The sequence below is a fragment of the Epargyreus clarus genome, unplaced genomic scaffold, assembly GCF_041222505.1.
Source record: "Epargyreus clarus isolate Ecla_fem2 unplaced genomic scaffold, WU_Ecla_fem_2.2 ptg000001l, whole genome shotgun sequence".
NCBI lineage: Eukaryota > Metazoa > Arthropoda > Insecta > Lepidoptera > Hesperiidae > Epargyreus > Epargyreus clarus.
In genome coordinates this window covers 9,948,862-9,971,729 of record NW_027332209.1, presented here as the reverse complement: position 1 = coordinate 9,971,729, position 22,868 = coordinate 9,948,862, and the positions used below count along the sequence as shown (strand labels likewise).

The following is a 22,868-nucleotide window of genomic DNA, read 5'->3' as shown; positions in this document are numbered from 1 at the left end:
AAACAGAAACAAGATAATTAGAAAGGTCCAATAACACCTTATTCTAATCTTGCACCATTTAGAAAGCAAACAGATCTATTTGTAACGAAGTAACTTGGAATTTAAACTTTAACGCAAAACGCAGGCTGCTTGAATGAAATATTTACGGCTTACAAAAAGATAAAGTAAAAGGAGTAGTGGTAGATATACTCGAATGTGATCGATAGTTCGAATTACAGCTTCATACTATGATGGTACTAATTTGAATGCAAAGCATTAGACATTGTAAACCTTAGATCCCAGAGTTTTCCACAATGTTTGCAAAGTAATGTAGAATATAAAAAAAAAATTAAGCGACAGACGTAGTTTGTTATATTCTTAGTTTTTCGGATTCGGAAAATGATAACAAATTTGGAATGAAAGATAAGAAAATAAATAATAAATAGCATCAAAACGTTACAGGATGAATACGAAATAGGTTAATTTGAAAACAGGTAACTAATAACGTGTAATATTGTCATCTCTCGACTATTATAAAATATAACAGAACGAGATATGTTGTGTTATGAATCTTAATTCATTATAATTTTCATTTTCTGAAGCTTTTTTATCAACTTTTACAAGGTAGAGCAAAGAAAAAACAAGTCTATGATGTAGAGTATTATAGAGCGCTGTATTTCCGTAATGCTTTCAACTCGTGTTTTGATACTCAATACCTTATATCTATTACGGTACGATGAAATAGAGTAGCGGATTATTCAACATAAATTTTGTACGCACCATTCTGTGTATTAGTCATGCTCACGCTCGACGATTTTGCAATAACGTTACCAAATAACCTCTAGCCGATGAATAAGGTAATGAGAAATGTGTGATAAATTGCATATCATGACAAACAGTTTACATTTGTAAATTATAGATACATTAATCGAACAGACAAGATAAGGATAATTCCAGACGTTATTATTTGCGTTGAATAATTTCTGCTCGGTGAAGAAGAAAAATAAAGATTTTAACATTAAAGTTGATAAAACTGACGAATCTTTTTACCTTGCAACAGCAAGTGTTCATTTCTGCTGAGTTCCAGTTTGAAGGAAACGGTAAGGTAGACATACTTATCTGGGATCTTTCAACTTAGTCCTCAGGGGTAGTAACGCTTCGATGACCTCAAATAGGATTCTTATTTAGGGCTGACAACAGATGTGCACAGAGGAGCAGCAGAAGCCACGTATCATCATGTGGGCTGCATGCTACTTCTATATTATAAAAACTGTTGAATACAATATGTTTAAAAACAATCTAATATACATTTGCCGCCGGATTAACTATTAGTTAACACTAACAAGTAACTGCAATAAATTACAAAATTTCCGACAACCTCACTCCGTTAGGTTTTCTTAGATTCCTGCTACACTGTCGACAAGTCATTTCCTATAAGAAAATCAAAATGTGCTTCATTTGGCATCCTGTTATATAAATACGTCGGTGTTTACTTCAAGGATGAATTAGCTTATTGAGGTCCTTATTCGAAGTGATAAACGTGTACTAGGTAATTATAACAACTTTTAATCAGCCTGAAATAAATAATGCGATACAAGAAATAAACAAGTGGAATAAGAAGAAATAGAAATATATAATGATTACATCTGATGGTGAGACGACGAATATCTTAAGTGCAGGTTATAAAAAACAAATATATCCTTAACGATATAGACTATATTATACGAAACGATATGATATTAACACTGTGATTGCATGTTTGGCCAACAGCTTACGTAGTCATTAAAGATGCTAATTCGAAAGGTGTGCAACTTAAAAAGTGCAAATAAAAAATCAACCGATCATCTGTCAGGAAGGTACGCAGGTGCGCGAGCCTAATTAGTTTATTTGACCTTATATCGCTTAGGACTTGTAAAAACCCTCCCAGGGTAATTATTCGAAATGTGCGTAACTCGTCAGTGACATTATTACTGCAATTGGCACAACTGTCACATGATTAAATTATCACATTTTACAACCGAAAGTTCCCATAACACGATTGCTTTTTTTGATTTGTTGATTTTCAATCATCTAATCTTTCGTATAATATTACATTAATGTTAATTTTATTTTATTTTGCAGATGTCTTGAAGATAATAAAATTTAAATTTGTATCTTGTAGAAACCCAAGAAGCAGTATTACGAAATTTAGCTCTTGAAGCGTAAAACCGGATTTCAAGCCGAGAAAAAATACATGAGTTACTTTCTTACGAAAGTAAAAAGTTTTGGGATAAGCAGCTGAATGCAAAGTATTTGAAACTGGAAATTTAACTATTTCTTCAGTAAAAGTACATTAAAATGACACATAGACGTCTATACGTAGGCAGGATATTCGTTTCATTTTGTAATATCTACAATGTAGATTTTTTGTCACTAGAACAAAGTTTAATAAGATTGATATTTTTCAATAAGGAACAGGTTTTGCTGGAATTTTACTCGTGCAGACTCAAGTAGTCGGAACGATGTCTAGATCTCCAATGAACGCACCAGTGCTTTCGTTGCCCTTGCCTTTCAATGCCGACGACATACCTACTCTACCTTATAATATCTCCACTGGAAATGTAAATTATTTCGTCAGTAAACACAGCACTTGATATGCAAGTCGATACACTACACCTACAACACTTTACATGTCTTAGTATCATCAAGTGATTCATTCCGGCGCTGGAATGCGGCGGTGGCGCGCACGCACCTCGTATTTACCTATAATCATTGGTTTAACTATTACCGGAGTATCGGTCAAGCTATTGCTTCCTCATCGGACATGATGGTTGACATTCCACCTGGTGTATCTTCGTCAACACCCCTTAACATTTCAAACAACATTTATAAGTATGTATTAAGTATTTTAATCATGTGATTTTAGAATTAGCATAAAGTATCTACTTTAAGGAATACACAAAATAATCATATTTAAATTAAATAACATATTAAACTAGAGTAAATTTAATTATAAAGATTACAAAACATATTGCAACAACTAGAATAAGAGGTGATTCAAATAAACGGCAATATGACACAACGTGCCTACTACATACATGTGTTATCAATGAAAGTTACCTCACATTCATCCTCACGTGTTCGAACTCGACTTCACGATCCAATTTACATTTTAGTACTAATGCCAATATCAATGAATCTGTTATGTTACAATTCGTGTGCTCTAACACGCAACAATAAGGCACTTGTACTATTATCGACAGTTTAAAATAAACTAATAGGGCCAGAATTAAGACCATACCCATAACTTATTATATGTTTATTTATGTAAAGGACTTTGTAAAGTCATAAGGCAAATTATTGAAGTTCAAAAAGAAGTCTGTAAAGAATCGCCTTTGTATAATATATTTTGAGTTTCAAAAATCGATAATAGATTAAATTAGACATTTGACTTTTTTGAAAACGTGAAAAAATCCTTTAAAACAATTGTACTGGCATTCTGTTACTGTAAATACCAGTCGGTCTCCTATTTTTTCTTCTATAGAAACCCTACTACAAGTCTCAAAATTAATATTTCCAGTTAAATTTTCAAATAAAGCCCAACGAGCACAAAAGCTCGATTAAGCAAATCCAATTAATGCTTAACTAAAAAAGTTACCTACGACGTGTAAATTTTAACTTTCAACTCTGGGAATTTTGCTCTCCATATTAAAGGACATTTTTGGATAGTTTTTGGAATCTTGCGTTCGCGGCAACTAAAGACGGTATTAAGTCCATTGTAAAAAATCCAGTATGACATTAAAGTTCTTTTAAACTTTGTGTTCATTGTTTATCGCTTTATAAGTTCATTCAGTAGTGTTCTATCTAGTATTAATTATAACTGAAATGATAATTATTACACAATGAATAAAATCATAATTACATTAATATTGTAAAATGAGGAAAACAATCACACGTTAATTATAATTTAAGCCGGTTAAATTTAATGAGTTTTCGAATATATAAAATCATTTGATTTCAATCTCATTGTATAATTGGCAACATGATTATATAATTGACATCGATTATATTTATAATTCAGACTTCATAAGCCACCTTAATGAGTATTTGATACGATCCGTCATTACAATCTTGCGTCTTGGTTGTCAGCTCACTCATGCGTAACTTATTAGTTAGTGATCAAATGTAAATTAGCGGAATAAAGCTAATTTTGTATCGAATTTAAACGTGGACTTGAAATCGTATATATCGTATTACATCAAACTTACTGCGTCTTTTGCATTATGCAGTAGCATCAATTTTTTTCGTTGCATTTGCCTACCTGATTATATAATCATAGTGAATATTCACTCAAATATGTTTTGTCTCATTATATCGCCGTTAACGACCTACCATTTCATTGTTAATACTTAACATAATCTTATGCAAACGTTTAAGTAACTGAAAGTCAACAGTCCACTTAAAAATGGTTAACACAAAACGGGTTCTAAATATTAAACTATTAGCAAAGCTATGAAAACAGACGAAGATGTCTTGGTTACAATACAAGCAAAAAACCACTCTATCTAAGGGGAATAGCAAAAGACCAAGGTAATGGTGATCTGTATTCAACGCGCGTCGGCCACAGGAAGGCAAAAGCCACAACGTGTCGTCGACATCCGAACGGTGTCCAATATTTCTATTATTGTTGTAAGACCCCCAACTTGCAGTATTTATTTGGGTCACTATAGGTACAACTATTGATAGATACACAGAATGTGTGTAATATGATTTAGTACGTACTAGCGGTCACTTTTACCCAACTCGAAGGGTAGTTTTGGCACACTCTGCAGCCAAAACGGCTTGACGGATTTTGGAATATGAGATGTCAATAGATTCGTAAGCAATCGGATATTTTGTTTTTATAATAATTTAGTATTGTACCTGGATATTTCGTACCTAAATGTAATAACAAGAACCATATTATGTATACTCACTTCCATGGACAAGTTGCTATGATTTCACAGTCTGAGTTATAATGAAAAATTAAAATAGGTACTTAACTGACTACAGAACATTGTAATCACCATAATTTTATACGAAAATCATTGACTTCCAGTGTAGTCAGTTGGTTAATAATGTCTCCTACGCACTTGTAAGACTTTAATGTTTGTTTACTGTAGAAAGTACGTAAATCCACAATAAATATGCGTCTAAAATTAGATCTTTGCGTATGTAATACGACAATAATATCTATTATCTGTGGTACAGGATGCGGGCGACATAACGTGAAGTGCCTCAAGATTAATGATATTGTGCAAATAATTTCATTGTAATAGCACTGAAGTGATGAATTGCCGACGTGGTTGCTATACACTTAGATACACTAGACACTGATGTATTTAAAATAGGTAGAATCAATATCTTGTTTCTAGGATAACCTGATAGCAGATTGATATATGATTTTATAATTGATAAGATATCAGATATACATTATTATGTGACTAAGAATATAGAAATGGTATGGAAATAAATAGGTCGTTGAAGACTTATGTACAACATTTATTCTTAAGTATTGGCTATTGGTTTACTAAAAAAAGGTAAATTGAAATTGTGACAATGGACGTAGAAAGAAAAAAACAAGTCTAGAGAATAGAAACTGTAACGTAAACAAGTTTTGTACCATCAATCTAATAATCAATAATCCGCCGAAAATTGGTAGTCTTTGTTCACTTATTTTTGATAAATGGATTTTTCAAACGGGGTCAAGATAAGGGTGATGAAAACTCAATGTTGCAAGTTAAGCGAGTTCTTCTTTCATAATCTGTTTAACATCTTCCCTAAATGGAGTAGCCATTAATCAATGTTGCCGTACTTGAAGAAAAGTATTAATTTAGACAATTTACCAAAAAAACATTTTTCACAAAGATAAACTTTTTGGAAAACAAAATTTGAGAAGATTTAGAATAACATTACAGAGCTATATTTATAATCTACAATATGAAAGTTTTCATGGAGCTTTGTGCAATACCGGAAGATATACACGCGCTAGTTTGGTGTAAAGAAAGATAAATAGGCCACAATGAAAAAGCATGACGAATTACATCCATCACTCTAGTAAGAATTACTGTTATGAATGGAAAAGCGAAGATGTAAAAGATTTTCTCTCGTAATAGTAACGTATACAGTATTTTTAAAAGCCACTGTAAGAGTATTTATACACACTTTATAAGTTTACTTCACATCAGAGAAAAAGGAATCACAGAGGAAGCTACGGCGCCGCAAAGTGACTGCACTTATTAATATTAAAGAGCGCCTTAGATGGATAATTAAATTCAGCAGTCATTCTAAGAATTTGGGCACATCGAGTCTCGGTTGGGGCCTATGAAGTGGGACCGCTACTTGCAATATAAGGAGCTGTTCAGAACAATGGGGCCCGTTGTGCTTTCCGGAGCGGCCTTAACCGTGCACATTAGCGAATGTTCCGCCACATACGAAGAGGCAATTAAAAAGCCATGAAGAGAACGTCGAGACGAGCAAGAATCGCAATTAGGGATCGCATTCAACGAGTTGCATTGCAAATTAAGCAGTACCAGACATTTTCGCTGATTTTATTTTTCTATTCGCTGTTTTTAAGTTGAAATAAACAATTTTACCAACAATATAATTGTTTATTCGAATGCAGACGCGCGATTACCGATTGCAGAGTCACGGCATTTCGTAACCACAATCGGGCGCATTCCATCGCGGACAGTGCAACGCCCCATAGGGATAGACCTGCGCCGGTTACTGATGATGCCCGCGTAGATCGAACCGAAGTAGATAACGAATCTTAAGAGACATTCTTATTTGCAAGTAGCACATTTTTTACCATTTCAATTGTACAAATTTTGAGGACGGCCTGAGCGTTAAACTGACTTAAGATTTGAATCGACAAAAAGTCAACCGACTAAGCCCAACAAAAAATATTTAAAGGTAAATTCATAATAATATGTAGCCAAGTATGAAGGCCATGTTTTTTTTTTTGGCAAAGCTATTGAATTACTTTATTTATCTTGTGCATTATAATTTGTCAGACGCTGAGAAATATTGAGGAAATACCGGACACTACGTCGCGCATCATAGCTAGTAAGGCAGAAACCACTTCATGACCGGAACGTGTTGCGAAACTATCGACAACACGTGCGAAAAGGAGGCCGCTTGCGTAATCAGTAGCAACGAGCAAGTTATCAAAGATTGTTGCCCTCACCAGCTAATGCAACTCAAATATCCAACGCGCGCCGCTCTCTAACGGTACAAGGCGTTGTATGCCCGCATTGTTTTGGTTAATATCTACTGTTAAGAGTACGTAAGCATCTTATACTGTCTACAGTATCAGTTAAGGTATTAAATCGGAGTAATGTTTCAAAGGTAACACATTAATGAGTCTCGTTTAGTGTTCGAGACGCTTAAAAACAATTTAGTGCAGAGCAAAAGAAATAGATGATGAGTCTAAGGTGGATGCGGAGTCTGCCAGACCAAAAGTAGCTTAATTATGTATTAACTTTTGAGACATATAATCTATTTTTGTACCCAAAAATAATATTTACGTGAACTCATGTGTCCCATTTTTTCTTCAGAAGTCTTCAAACCAAGACTAAAGTTTATCATGTTGCTACTTGAAATATGCATAGTTATTTTTTTGCACTGACGACAAGTTGTCGAGAATATTAACTAATAAATTATAAGTAATACATCTAAATAATTTCATATCTTTTTGTCAAGAAAATCAAATCTAGGGCAAATGTCATCCATATTTTTATCTCAATTTCGACTGAAAAAAAAAAACAAATACAATCTCAAATTCCAACTGGTTTCAAAATCCTATTATATACTTTTATTTTGATATATTAAAGGTCCCTCTTCATTGTTGAAGCAAAAACAAAGGTATGCTTTGTAAAGATGACCCAGGATTATGGCACACTCAAATTTTACGACTTAAAAACGGATTAATCCAGAGAGTTACTTTACAATAGGAGACCCCTAAACAAACTGATGTTAGAGATTACAGTTACATTCACAGTACTATATGACAATTGAATGAGATTAGAAATGATATACTGCTAATCTGACATGTGACGAAAAATATCGTTGCAAATCTAAAACGTAAAGGGGAAGGCCAATGTCAATGACCCACACCCCGTGGTTGCAACAATGAGAGTGATCCAAAATAAAAGGGGGTCTTTTGCATTATGGGTCAAAATAATCGATACAACGGTCAACTTGTGATATTGATAAATCTTGCAACTATTACAAATGGCACGCTCTTACATAGGGCTAAATTAAATAAAGTAGTAAGCATAAAAACCATTAGCGATTTGAAAATCATATAAATATTTCACACACTATGGCTCTCGACAAATCATGGGAATCCTACACTTTAATTAACAAGTTTGAACTTGCTACGACATGATTATGAATTGAATAGTTACATTCTTGATCTGTCCATCTAGGAGTGTGTGAATATTATATCTTATAGATTATTAGTTCTCGTTAAAATTCTTTACTCAGATCAATTATTTTCTACAGCATTGAGATGTAGCATTGATAGAATCAAAATAATCTTGATTCTCAGAGGAAAATAAACTAAAATATAGGATTTTTACTCTTTTCAAAGGTCGAAATTTGAATTCAGGCCAAAAGTTTATACAAAATATACTTGTTATACTCCATATGGTAATGTTTAGATTTTTTTAAAGGGCTTGCCTGGTTCCTATCTAAAGTGGGTAAGTACATTTAGTTTTTAATCATTGTGGGCGAAATATTGTAACTAAACAATATGGGTAAGTAATAAAACAATTAAAATTGTGGTAGCATGGTACCTTTAATATATACTATATGAGGAACCATAAGCCAAATCAAATTTGCAGGGAATTAAGTAACTACGTTCGCATTGTACCCACCAAGGGCTCGGTTAACCAGAGGCTGGGGACTACCGATCAATTTCAAGGACCCCCTCGCCTTATATTCAAATCCCTCTTTGTCTTTCTCAATTCATACACTGACTGATTCACAATAAAGCGATATCAAGGAAACGTGCATGTTACGTATCGATTGGTCATAAATTAAATTTTTGTAATGATCATCTCTTTTGACTTCTATTTTAGTAACACGAAAGTTAATCTCATATAACGGTAATTTTACAACCAGTAATTATGCAGATATTTGAACGCGATTTCCATAACGATTAAGATCCTATGTAAGTATCATCTCATAAATATGATTTGAAAAATTATAAGTTGCATCGATTATAATTAAAATATTTATTAATAACATTAAGTACTTAAATATTATTTACCTGGTGTTAGATCAATTTAAATTAAAAGTACACTTACATCTACATGTGCAATTTTATGACTACAGGAGAATACTTAGCTATAAGATAAGGCTTATCAGTACGATAAAGAAACTGTGTTGATGATGTCATTAATAACAAAATATAGAAGGTGAGGTAAAAATACAGGGTCTAATTTCAATCAAACTAAATTACAATAAGATCAAAACATAAACAATATAAACAGGCAAAATAAATAAATTACAAGTAATAACAACAGATACGTACTACTAAAATGCGAACCGTTGAGGAATCACTTAGCGAAACAAAAACACAGGAGCAAAAAAATAATAAACGGCACAAATTAAGAAAACGGTTGATAATAGGCTTGAGTGATTTACCGATGAACACGCGAACTTTCAAACACTTTGAGCACAATTCGACGACGATATCAAATTTTCGTAGTGAAATTTGATATGTGTACAAAATTCCGAGTGGTGACACGCTGTAACGAGCAACGTAACGCGCGGCGCGACGACCGGGCAACAACTGACGTTTGCCCAAACCGGTGGCCGGCTATCTCCGTCTCTCTCCAATACGCATGTCCGGAACTAGACTCCCTCGTATCCACATTCATGGCTTTTTGTAAAACACCTTTTTTTATAAATAACAAGTGATTTTAAAAGTAATGGATTGAAATAGATTACACCATACGATATTGTAACAGTTAAGCAATAAAAGTAAGCAGTTAAGCGATTAAAGGAAGCAAGGCGTAAAAACAATTAAAAGGTAGACGAAATTAACAATACATGCATATTAATTAACTTAAATGTTACTTAAGAAAAAACTTTCGAGGAGAATAATACAAGCACATTGTCATATAAGTAATTTTGATAATCGAGATTATAGTTCGGTTAGTTGCAAAACGTCCACAACCAGCTCCTTTGTAGTGTCTGCCGTGTCTGGTCGGTACCGATAAGAAGATTTAGCCACTTTGAAACGGCGACAATCTGATTTTGATTTAGCGGTAAAAAGGCGCATTTTACGTTTTTCTTTTCTTGTGAAATTTTCAACAACTGTCTTATATGCTATTTATTATGTAATATTTTATTTATACTTTTGTACTGGTAGTACATGTTTGTAATATACAAATTACTGGAATTAAAATAACGAAATCATGAATGACAGCGAAACAAAAGTCAAAATTATGCCGTTGTTAAAAGCTAATCCCATTGTAGGTACCTTAGAAGGTTATAAGTATTAAAGCTACCTGCACACGAGGTTTTTTGTTGCCCTTTTCTGATCATCTATCCACTTTATGTCCTCTTTTTGGAGGGACTTTCACTTTTTGTAGACCTAAATTGCAAATAATTCTGTCTGAGGACTTAATTTTTTGTTTTATGTATGAGAGCAAACTGTGTGTACGTATTAATGTATACGTATTAATGTAATAAATATTGTAATTGCACATCAATAAGATATTTTACTTTGATGTTTGATCAAACATGTCGTATGACTAACATAAGATTACCTTTTAATTTTAGCTTTACTTTACTTTACTTTAACTCTATGGAACTTTACCCACCTCCGTTTTATTAACAAACTGCTAGTTATATACATACTTTCAAGCAAGTATAGCTCATTAACTTTCACTTAACACATATGGGGCTGTAATGAAAGCGAACATTGTCACAATGCACAATAGGCATCTCTCTGGGAGCGACATTTTGACCCACACTTTTGAATCATGAAATAGAGGTAACACAATACAGACATAAAACATAATTGTTACATACTTTCTGTAGCTTCTTCTTTACACCTTAGTTATTAACTATGATGATATAAATTTTTAAATATATCCAATTAACCCAATTTTGTCAACATTTTCATTCCAATTATATGCATGTTGGTACATGAATCGCAAGCTTATTTATCTATGGAAGTACAACGTTAATTGCAATCGTACAATAGAAGATATTAAAATGGAATTTATTACTATGGCAGAAGTGAAAAAAGTAGTCGGCTTTAATGGTGGATTCTCAAAGGAAAAGTAGAAAGTTAAAACCGTTGACGCAAGCAAAGCTATAAAGAGTATCTGGATGATAATTAAAATGAGAGCATTCAACGATTTCATTTGAGTGTTTGCTAGAAAACTGTTAATATCAGAAATAAGTGAAAAAAGTGTAAGATCAAAGAGATATACTTTCATCATAAATACGGTTTAAGACAATTATATTAATATCATATACTATATATATGTTCCTGCAATGATAGCGAATACAAAACAAACAGATATTTTGTGGCAAAGAGCCACGAGGATAAGAAACAAGAATGCAGTTGAATAGATATTTGATATTTTATATTATTATACTTAAATATGATAATTCAACATATGTTTAACCAATATATTATGTAGAAAACAGGTAAGTACTGCTTTTTGTAACTTTCGGCTTTTTCTTTGAAATTTAGCCGAACTTGAGGTAAAAGAATTAGTAAATTAAAATGTTCCGAAGAAAAAAACTACTTCAAATTCCAATCACGACCTTATTGATATTGAAACACCTGTTCGTAGGATATGCTAATGTTTTAAAAGTTATATTATTTACACACACAATGCATTCTATTGTTTCAACTTACATAAAAAGTTAGATAAAAACAACACTATAGTGTGTGACAAAAACTGTGATATGTGTATTGTGAAAAACAATGTTTATGAAGATAAGGCACCCTATTTGTATGTTACGCATAATAATAAGCGTTGTGTCGCATGTTTTTTCAGCCCTTTTAATTTTGCTTAACCGGCTTAGAAATAAAATATCACCAAAAACATTTTCCGGAAGATGAAATGGTCGACTCAGAAGTGCGCCTTTTGTTACAAGATGTAAGAAGTATAATATGGATATCTGTAACCAATTCCATGCAGAACATGGGTCTACATAGAGCTGATCATAGATGTGTTGCCACTTCTCTAAGGTGGTACCCTGAAAAACTGGTTTTAAATAGTATTCTGTGATCTACGAAAGAAAATATTTAAATGAGAATACACTTGTTAAAGTGATTGGAAGTAAATGGAAATAAAATGATATTAATTAAGTGATTGGAAGTAAATGGAATTAAAATGATATTGCGAGTGTCTAGATCAGGCATTAATGTTCCGGTAATGCTCCACTATTATTTTTTTATTAGCCATGACTTATTTACGTTGTTATTAGATATTAATCTTACAGTATTTTTTTTGTTAATTTTCTATACTTTTAAATTAAACTATGTGTGTTTTAATATTAACTATTTAAAATTGTGAACAGTCAACTGTTGGGTTTGGTGCTGGAGCATGAAACTTAAAGTTTTGTTTTGTTTTTTTTTTTTTTTTAGTCTTTTAGTAAATTATTAATATATTCTTTATCTTATATATTGTTTATATTTTATATTATTTATTTTTATTATGATGTTAGATGATGATGCTTATTTGTCTCTTAGTGATTCTTCGGACAGTTTTGAATCTTGCTCTAGCTTCTCGGATATTAATTTAGACAACAAACTTGCGGGGAAATTTCGCTCTTCTAACAACTACCTTAATATATGTCATATCAATGCGCAGAGCATCCCAAGCCACTATGCTGAAATCGAGGCTGCTTTCAATGTACCAAGTTTGCATGCCATTTTAGTATCTGAAACCTGGTTGAAACCGTCATTACACTCATCATTATTTCCGCTTCCTGGCTTTGTCCTGATACGTAATGACAGAACTGGGAAGGGAGGTGGCGGGGTAGCGATTTACCTGCGTGCTTCCATCAAGTACAGAGTGATCTCTTTATCACCCTCAGACTATAGTGCTTCCCCCGAGTTTCTGTGCATTGAAATTGATGTCATGGGTACTAGGGCGGCTCTGGGTGTAGTTTATTGTCCTCCCTCCATCGATATTTCTGATTCTTTAGAGTCAGTTTTTGAGACTTTAGGGTCTGAGTACACACACTGCATAATCATGGGAGACTTCAATACTGACATGTTAAAATGCACTCCACGATCCTTAAAACTCAAATCCTTAGTTGAGTCTGTAAATTTCTCACTTCTTCCTTTATCGGCTACTCATCATAATATCGACACTGATGACTCATGGATTGATCTTATCATTGTAGCTTCTTCTGAGTGCATTGAGACTCATGGTCAACTTTCCGCTCCTGGGTTCTCGCGACATGATCTTATTTATTCTTCTTATAAGATCAAGCCTCCCAAACATAATCCTGCTGTTTTAGACCTGCGAAACTTTGCAAAGTTAGACTTAAATAAACTTAAGTGTGACGCCTCGCTTATAGACTTTGCTCCGTTAATTGACGCATCAACAATGGATGACAAAATCCTTCTTCTCAATAAATCCGTTTTATCCCTGTATGATGCTCATGCCCCTGTACACAAGGTGAAGTTGAGGCGTCCTCCTGCCCCTTGGTTTAACAATGACATTCGAGTGGCGATGGCCAGACGGGATCGTGCCTTCCGCAAATTTAAAAAGGAGCGTACCGAATGTAATTGGTCCGCATTCAAAGCTGCGCGAAATCGTTGCAATCAGATGGTACGAATAGCTAAACGCCGACATATCCATTCTATTATTTCTCTTTCATCTGCCGCTGATATGTGGAAATTCCTTAAGTCTCTTGGTGTGGGCAAACCCTCTACATTGGATTGTTGTTCGTCCCTATCCTTGAATGATTTAAATCGTCACTTTATTTCTACGTCACCGCTGAACAATACAATCCGTTCTCTCACGGTAGCTTCCATTGCTTCAATGCAACCTTCTCTTAGCCCAACATTCGACTTCTCCCTCGTTAGTCAGGATGAGGTCAAAAAGATTATTCTTAGTATCCAATCCAAGGCTGTAGGGTGTGATGAGGTGAGTAGAGTTATGATTTTTAACGTCATCGATAGCGTTCTTCCAGCTATTACACATATTATTAATTTCTCCCTCATGTCTGGACAGTACCCCACTATCTGGAAGAATGCTTTTGTTTGTCCACTTCCCAAAGTGCCCCATCCCGTACTCCCTAATCACTATCGTCCTATATCTATTCTTCCGTTCCTCTCTAAGATTCTGGAAGCCTGTGTACATAAGCAAGTCTCCGCTCATATATCAAAACATAACCTACTGAGTGTATATCAGTCTGGGTTCCGCTCCGGTCACAGCACCACCACCGCCCTTATAAGGGTATGTGATGACATCCGACAAGGAATGGATGATAGAAGGCTCACGGTGATGGTGCTTGTTGACTTTTCGAACGCTTTTAACACAGTCGACCACGATATTCTCCTTGCTTCCCTTGATCATCTTCATTTCTCCACCTCTGTCTTGGATTGGTTCTCTTCCTATCTTCGCGGACGCCAGCAATCCGTTCGTATGGGCAATACTGTTTCGGATTGGGCTCATCTAGAGGCTGGCGTGCCGCAAGGCGGCATTCTTTCACCATTACTTTTTTCACTATTTATTGACTCCATAACTTCTGTAATCAACTGTTCGTATCATCTATATGCTGACGATTTGCAACTTTACGCTCAGGCAGATGTGGATGATCTCCGTAGTGCAGTTGATAAAATCAATCTGAACCTTAGTGCTATTTATGACTGGTCATTGCGCTATGGGATTTCAGTCAACCCTGCCAAATGTCAAGCGATCGTCTTGGGTAGTTCTAGATTGTTGGCAAAGGTCGATTATACTTTACTACCACCTATTTTATATAACTGTACGCAAATTCAGATTTCTCAAACAGTAAAGAATCTCGGCCTTTGCATTGACAACTCCTTGAGTTGGCATCCGCAAGTTGTGGAAGTATGCCGGAAGGTCAACGCCACTCTACGATCACTGTATCGTCTCAAACACTTTCTCCCAGTTAAGACTAAGCTAATGCTTGTCAATACTCTTATTCTTCTATTATTGATTATGCAGATGTGTGTTACCCGGATCTGACCGAAGCACTTCTTAATAAACTAGAGCGCCTTCTCAATAACTCTATCCGATTCATATTTGGTCTTCGAAAATTTGATCATGTCTCTCTCTTTCGCCGCCAACTTAAATGGCTTACTATTCGACAGAGGCGTAACTCTAGGGTTCTTTTCCTTCTTTATTCTATCTTACATGATTCCAATACCCCTTCTTATTTGAAGAATTCCTTCCGGTACCGGTACTTAACACATGATAAAACGCTTCGGTCGTCCCATAATTTAAAAGCAGACATTCCAACACATAATAGTGGCTTTTTCCATTTTTCATTCACTGTTCAGGCAGTTCTGCTCTGGAACGCCCTGCCCGTGCACATCAGGAAAGCACCCAGCAAAGCTATTTTCAAAAAACTTGTCCGAGAGCATCTGAGCACCTCATCTGACAAATAAAGCTTCTTTTATTTTTTTTCTCTCTCTCTTATAACTTATATGTATATTTATTTATTATATTTAAAACATATTTATGTATGTATGTATAAAATATATATATTATTTATTTATCCTTAATGTATATGTATATTTAACACCTGCCGCAAATTCTCTCCAATCACCAAGGGTTGACTGGTAGAGAATGCCATTAGGCATTAAGTCTGCCCTGTTGTAATTTAACTTTGTGTTATTTTTACAATAAATATATAAATAAATAAATAAATAAATAAATAAAATGCGAAATGATTTTTTAAATGAAAATGTTGTAAAAACCGTACCGAAACTCATCTTGAAAGTTGTCTATACCACAACATTAAAGGTTTGACTGAGAATAAGAGGAGTAAGTAACTCCGTATGTACATTTCCATATAAAATCTGGCGTACAACCGAAACTCATCAGTCAAAGTTTGCTTAACTCTGACAACAAACAAACAACGTCGTGTTCTGTAAATATATCAAAGTTTCTGCCGTACGCTCGGTAATAAGACAAGTAATGAAGCATTTGGTTTGATACAAGTTGTATAATAAAATTATACATATCGAAAATTATATAGAAATGATAATTGTTTTACCTATGTAGCACTCATATCCTACGTAGTAATCATTTCCTTTTGCAGTCGACAGGGAAAGGGAGAGATGTTGTCGAAGCTTTTATGAAGCAAGACCTTTACAGAAATTGGCGACTTATGGTTATTCAACGTGTTTTGATTCCCGAGGTTTAAACGCCATACTTATTATTGTCTTATAGTTCTAGTCATGCAATAGGCCTTGCAAGACCTCAGGCTTTTGGTAGGACTTCATTAATGCTTGGAGACGATTAAAGAGGTTTTATTTTTGACCTTATATCCGAAAATACTGCACATAAAATATCAGTTAACTGAAACCAAAAGTAAGATTTCCGTACAAGATAAACTCATCGAGCAAAGTTTACCAAACACTGACAACGAACAAACAAACGTCGCGTTCTGCAAATATATCAAACACTGGGCTTACGCTGTGAAATAAGGAACAGGCGTTTAAGCTGCTCAGTTGATTTATATCTATTGCAGCAACGTTGTAAGTTTGGCGTGGAATTGCAAAATGAACGTAATAAAGTATTACTTATCAAATTGCTAACTTAATCACAGAAATATCTTAACTATTCGAAAATTGATTATTGATAACTTTCTTATCATTGTACATAATTAAATAGTTTGAAATAATGTATATAAAGTACTCGACATATTCTTTGAATAAGCCCAATTTTTTTTCTGATTAACCCATTAAAACTCCATACTGGAAACATGTATCCTCGCAGTGTTATAAGTATAGTATAGAGTATAATGTTGACCAAATGCGAATTCGTAGACTACATTGAAAAATTGCCTGCTCTACGTCAATTTGCATGCTATCATTATAAATTTATGAACTCACACCAAACTGCTAATTTATTTCAGCAAACAAACAATAGATGGATATAAGATGTAATGTAAGATGTATTGATTACATACCCCATTCCAATAATCTCATAATTAATCCCATCATGCGAACTTACTCAGTTACATTCGTTAAATTCAATATAATTCATAAACCGACAACAAACATAGTGAGTCAAATTATCGAGAACGACATGCCGTTTCCAAAGCAAAAACGTACAAAAACGAGATACCTAATAAATAGTACATAGTCACAAAGGCCTCCCCACACAGTCAAATCACTCATGTTGGTATTGGCTCGATAAACAGCGGGGTAAAGAGCGGAAACGTTATTACAGCTCAATCTACTTACCACTGTATCAAAACCACCTTCAATTTACAGTGAACAACACTTATCTTTGTATTCACTGCTACTTTTCTATATGAAGTTTAAGAGATATCTCTTAAAATAAGAGCAATGTATGTGAAAGTGACGACGAGGTCAATATCCATAAAGATTTTATTACGGAGGCAAAGTAGGTACTTGAGTAGAGTTTAACTTTACCAATACTATAATGATTCCGGTATTAAGTTAGGTGAGGCATACATTTCAGTTTATTTGCCCATTATACTCATACTGTATCCGCAGTGCCAGTAAACCGCAGATTACAATGATCGCCGTAAATTGCTCGTGTCTGTTTTGATTGTATTTATTGAACAACCGGTAAAACAAATATTTTTCAACTTTCATCGCTCTACGAAAGGATCACCAATGTCATGTAAATGATGTAAATTATGAACACTAACGTTCTACTTAAAATCTATAAAGACCTACCAGAACCAATCAAACATGATTGGTGTGATGGAAACTGAGGTACGTTAGATGTAAATTTCTTTTACATTTTGCTTATCGTCATCATCATCATCATCAATCAATTACTGTTGCGGGTCTCTCACAGCTGGTTGCAGGTCTCTGAATGAATTAGGCCCTAGTCCAGTGTTGTGAATAAGCGCGTTTTTTTTTATTGTCCGCAAGCGTCTCACATGCGTCAGGCAGTAACGAGTATTTCATAGCCCAAAGGTTAACGCCTACAATTTGCAAAATATGCCGCAGATCAAAATATCTAAACTACTAACACTAACATCAAGGAAGCGATCGATACTAGAAGACTTTATCTCGTCATAACTTAAGTGGGCAAACATCTTGCTTTTAAGTACAGTTCAGCAATAACTTTGTAGATATCGCTAAAGCATAAACCGTCTGACCTCATAGGAGAACCTTTTATCTCATACGAAACTCTTTGTTGTTGTTTATTAGCTCTTAAGTCGTGATCTGCGCTTAACGAGTATCTGTTACAATCTTCTCAAAGCAGTTAGAAAATCTTAGTAGAAAAATCTGTTGATAAAGAACGAAATTTATGTGTTTCGGAACAAACAACAGTTGCTTATTTTTACACGCTCAATGTTAATGTGCCGTTATACTCATATGAAGTTTATTTGCGAATTATTACAATTTGTGATTACAGTTACAGCAATAAGTACATTAAACCTAATAGCAGTTTTTTATGTAATGAAAGTAGAATCATGGAGAAATAGGCCAATTTTATTAATTTTCATTAATTGTAGGAATAGCCACGACCCACATGAAATTTTAAATTAAAAGTAAACTTGACAAAATCTTTCTACCAGTAACACCACCCCCACATCTATTTTTGCATTATATTTGTTCTAAGCTAAGCTAAACTAAGCTGCTGTATTCTAATTGGAAGGTTTGGCAAAGCAGAGAACCATGAGGTGTTCCAACTTATAGCTTAAGGAGAGCAGCGCATGTGTGTCCAACTGCACATAATACTCCAATACTACATCAATTAAAGGTTTCCATGAACTACAAGTGAATTGTATGCTTAATCATCTCCTTTAATTTAATTTTCCGGCTCTGGAGACCCCGGAACATCTTTTTCTGATTAATAGCAACAATCTTTATCGCTGCTATGTTCCGGTTTGAGTGTGGTAATTCGAGAGATACATATTTGAGGCATTCTAACTTAGTCCTCAGGGGTAATGAGTCCTAAGTACCGATTTCTATGACAATAGTCACTTACCATCACGTGGACTTCATGTTCGTTTTACTTCAATATTACAAAGAAAAGTCCTCCTTGCTGGATCACTACGTACACAAGACCTATGTGTTAACCAAGCAAAACAAATTCCCAATCATATTACATCCATTGAACTTTCCAGTGACATTGTGGATTAATCCGCAGTCAATTTCGTCTGAAGGCAAAATTTGCGGAAGCATTATGGACGGTCGCACACTGCAGCCCGTGCCAAAACTGCCCCTTGGCCAAGTCGATAACTTGCGGTTCGGTGTATTAACATGCGTCAATGAATGCCAAGACGAGACCTAACCCTTTATGAAATTCCTTATTGATGTTATAACTTACTATAGTAGTAACCAGCTTTCCACTTTTCCTGTCTGCGTGTTTCTTGTGCTTTACATACGAATGTTTGAAAGTATATGCTAAAGCAAAATAATATGTTGCTGACACCAAATTTGTCAACATTTTCGTATAGTACCCTGATTGTTTAACGCCGATTAGAACATTATCTTAAACATAAATTAGACAGAAAATAGATCAATTTCAAAGATCAAAATCAAGTTAAAAAAAAATATATATAACTTATTTCATCAAATGTTTTTTTCGGTAATTCTGAACACTTGCATTTAAATTAGCTGAATAATTAAACGTGATAGGGTACGCAAATTAACTCTGACAAAACACAACCACAGAGTTGAGATAAAACAAAACAAACATTGTATGCTAAACCCACAGAATTGAAGCCGAAGCAATAAAGATATTATGACTTTACAGCAATATCTTTGATGCGTTCAAGCATCAAGTGGTCGTCAAAAATGAAATGCCTCAGTACCATCCCGCAAACATTTCGCCGGGAGTATTTCACCGAGGAATTATCATAAACTGCCCCTATTATGCCATAAAGCGATAAATATGTTGTAAAACCATAAACGGAGGCTGAGAGCCATCTCATAAATTCCATAGAATTGGCCCACTTTGCAACAACTATCGTTACTGGGTTGGCAGCATTGTTATAAAAAAGAATTTTATTTATTATTATGGGGACTGGCAAATCTTACCGTGACGCTGTCTACACAAGGAAAGTTCAGAGGTTCATGTACGTATATAGGACGTACCTTTATGACGGAGATTGGAGAAGTTTCCAAAGGTAAATTGTCAGAGACAAATATTTTTCGAAAAGTTTTCTGACTTGTCTATGACTTGAGATAAACTTTGACCTTGCTCACCCTTCTATTTTATATTATTGGTCTTATTTAGGTGACTTCATCATTACATATACCATACATCGAAATTTTATGTTTGCAAAGGAACCAATAAAACTGTATCAAATCTAGCAGTGTTGTAATATTGACCAAGACATTAATGATTAAGTATACACATTTAATCGATTCACGTATTTCATGTCACTAGCGATGATCACACCAACTTACATTGAGATTTGGGATTCATAACTTTTTGATAAAGATGACCGTATCTAAAGGATAAGATAATAAAATAAAATATTTTATAAGTAAATGAAAGAGGAGTAAGAATAAATTATTTCAAAGTAGGAACGCGCCCCCGTCATGACAGGCTCATGGGAGCTCATTGATTTTAACCACCCTTGAGATTACTGGTCAAAGGTTTGGAAATTATTTATTCTGAGCACCTTCCGAGCAGTCAACATCACCCTTCTGTACTTTTTTATATTCCATCTTTCCTTCAGTAATTCAGTATACACTAAATAATTTCAGATCGGAGAGCAAGTTTTAGAAAAATCATACACCTCTTAAATTTAATTTCAATCTCTTTGAAAGTGTTATCTATTTTTCCTTAAAGAACGCATTCAAAATCGGCAAAGGCATTTCCCAAATTAATCAGCACAGATAAATAGACAAACAGCCAAAAACAAATATTGGGCAAATTTATAAGCTGACTTCGTAAAACTGACCTTTATAGAAACCACTTCAAAATGGTTTAGTTATAATTCAGTGACAAGCTTTCAACTTCCTACCTGTATTGCCTTTCACAGGTACTAAGCTTTCATGAACAATAGAAAACAATAAGCGTAGCGAATCTCTTTATTTTAGTCTCTCAGTTTTTTAGTTCGTTCTGGTAGTTAGTGGAATTTGCCTCACTAACAAGATAGACTTTTGCAAAGAAAGTGACAATTAGCTGGGCGAAGCTAGATCGTGCCAAGTAGAAACAGAATAAATTGTGTTAAAGAACTGACTAATTGCTAAGTTTTTACAAAATCTAGGGGATCTTTTAAATACTTTTAAATACGTACCTATATACTATTTTACTTTTATGAAAGCGATTAAGATATTACTTTGTATCGACGTAACATTGGTGGTTGGTATATAATACATTATTTATTTAATTTCCTTTAAATATCAGAAAGAAATAACCGTACTCAGTTCACAGGTCCCTGGATTCTTTGATTGGATAATGTTTGTTCGTTTTATTTTATTAATGGATGTTAATTAAAACAAAACTAAATTTAAGTTCGGCACTATAATACATGTAGGTATTCATCACATACTATTTAAAGAAAATATTTCTAACTAGTTTTTGCCCGCGGCTTCGCCCGCGTTTAAAAGAAAATAATATAACATACTAACATACATAAAACTGAAAATTTGTACCTTCATTCCAACTCTGAAACCTTCGTGGGCTCATAGACAACAACTTTGCTAAAGATTATCACTTGATCAAATGCATAGTTTACGATTCAATCCTTACTAATATCGATTAAAATATCGAAATATTGATTCTTATGGTCCGAAAGATCGATTCTCCGATTAATCGATCTTAGATCGCCACCCCTATTTTCCGTGGGATTTCCGGGATAAAATCTATCCTATGTCCTTTCTCGGGTTTTAAACTAGCTTTGTACAAAATTTCATTAAAATCGATTCAGTGGCTTAGGCGTGAAGAAAAGGCAACCAGACAGACAGACAGACAGACAGAGTTACTTTCAGATTTATAATATTAGTGAGGATTCGGTAATTCATCGACAATACTTTTGGTGTCTATCACCTGTATAAGAGGTGCCCTAAATTTGAACTGGAGACAATAAACATTGTTTCTTTTAAAGAATATCTGTTACAAGATAACATATTTACCATAACATACATATACATTTTATATGCATGATATTCAAAGTTCAAATAAATATACCGAATATGTATGAAACCGTCGCAAGAGAACTTTATTTCGTGAAGAAACTTTTACTTCACAGCGAGCCCTGAGCGCTGTCTGTTCCATTTTAAGCGGCCAGTTAATTTTATTTCCGGTAAAGTTATAGTGGAGCTATTAGAATATTCACTTAGTTTTGAAACACTGGTCTTTTGTTTAAGAACTCAATTAATTAGCAGCAGCTACTTAGCCAACCATACTTAAGAATAAATCTTATATTAAGATTTGTGTAATTAAAAGGATAAGAAGATGTGTTTCCTTAACAAAACCAAAAAGCATCAATTCGAGATCTTGTTTAGTTGAGATGTTGAGGACTCATCAGATCTTAATAATATCTTATTATTGCATTATTGTCATTTTGCAAATTTAGGCAAATATTTCAAATTTCAGCTTAATCGCTTAAGATGAATAAATTAGAAAATATTGCAAAATTTAATCCGTACCTATATAACATAACTTGTAGTGAAATAAGACATTCATAAACAATAACATTAAGGCAAAAACATGTAACTCAATAGTAAGCTAGGTAAT

At 34.1% G+C, this 22,868-nt stretch overlaps 1 protein-coding gene across 8 annotated transcripts in view; it reads right to left on the bottom strand.

Moving 5' to 3' along the window:
• spri (Src homology 2 domain-containing protein sprint) overlaps positions 1-22,868 on the bottom strand; it is a 316,675-nt gene that overhangs the window by 146,832 nt on the left and 146,975 nt on the right. For 4 of the 8 annotated variants that reach the window (XM_073076161.1, XM_073076282.1, XM_073076744.1 and 1 more), the window contains exon 1: positions 9,539-9,806. The exons of 3 other annotated variants lie outside the window; for them this stretch is intronic. The gene's annotated coding sequence lies outside the window, so the exon portion shown is untranslated. Of the gene's footprint in view, positions 1-9,538; positions 9,807-22,868 lie in introns of those variants that run through there. One more of the 8 variants, XM_073076237.1, reaches the window with a different exon arrangement.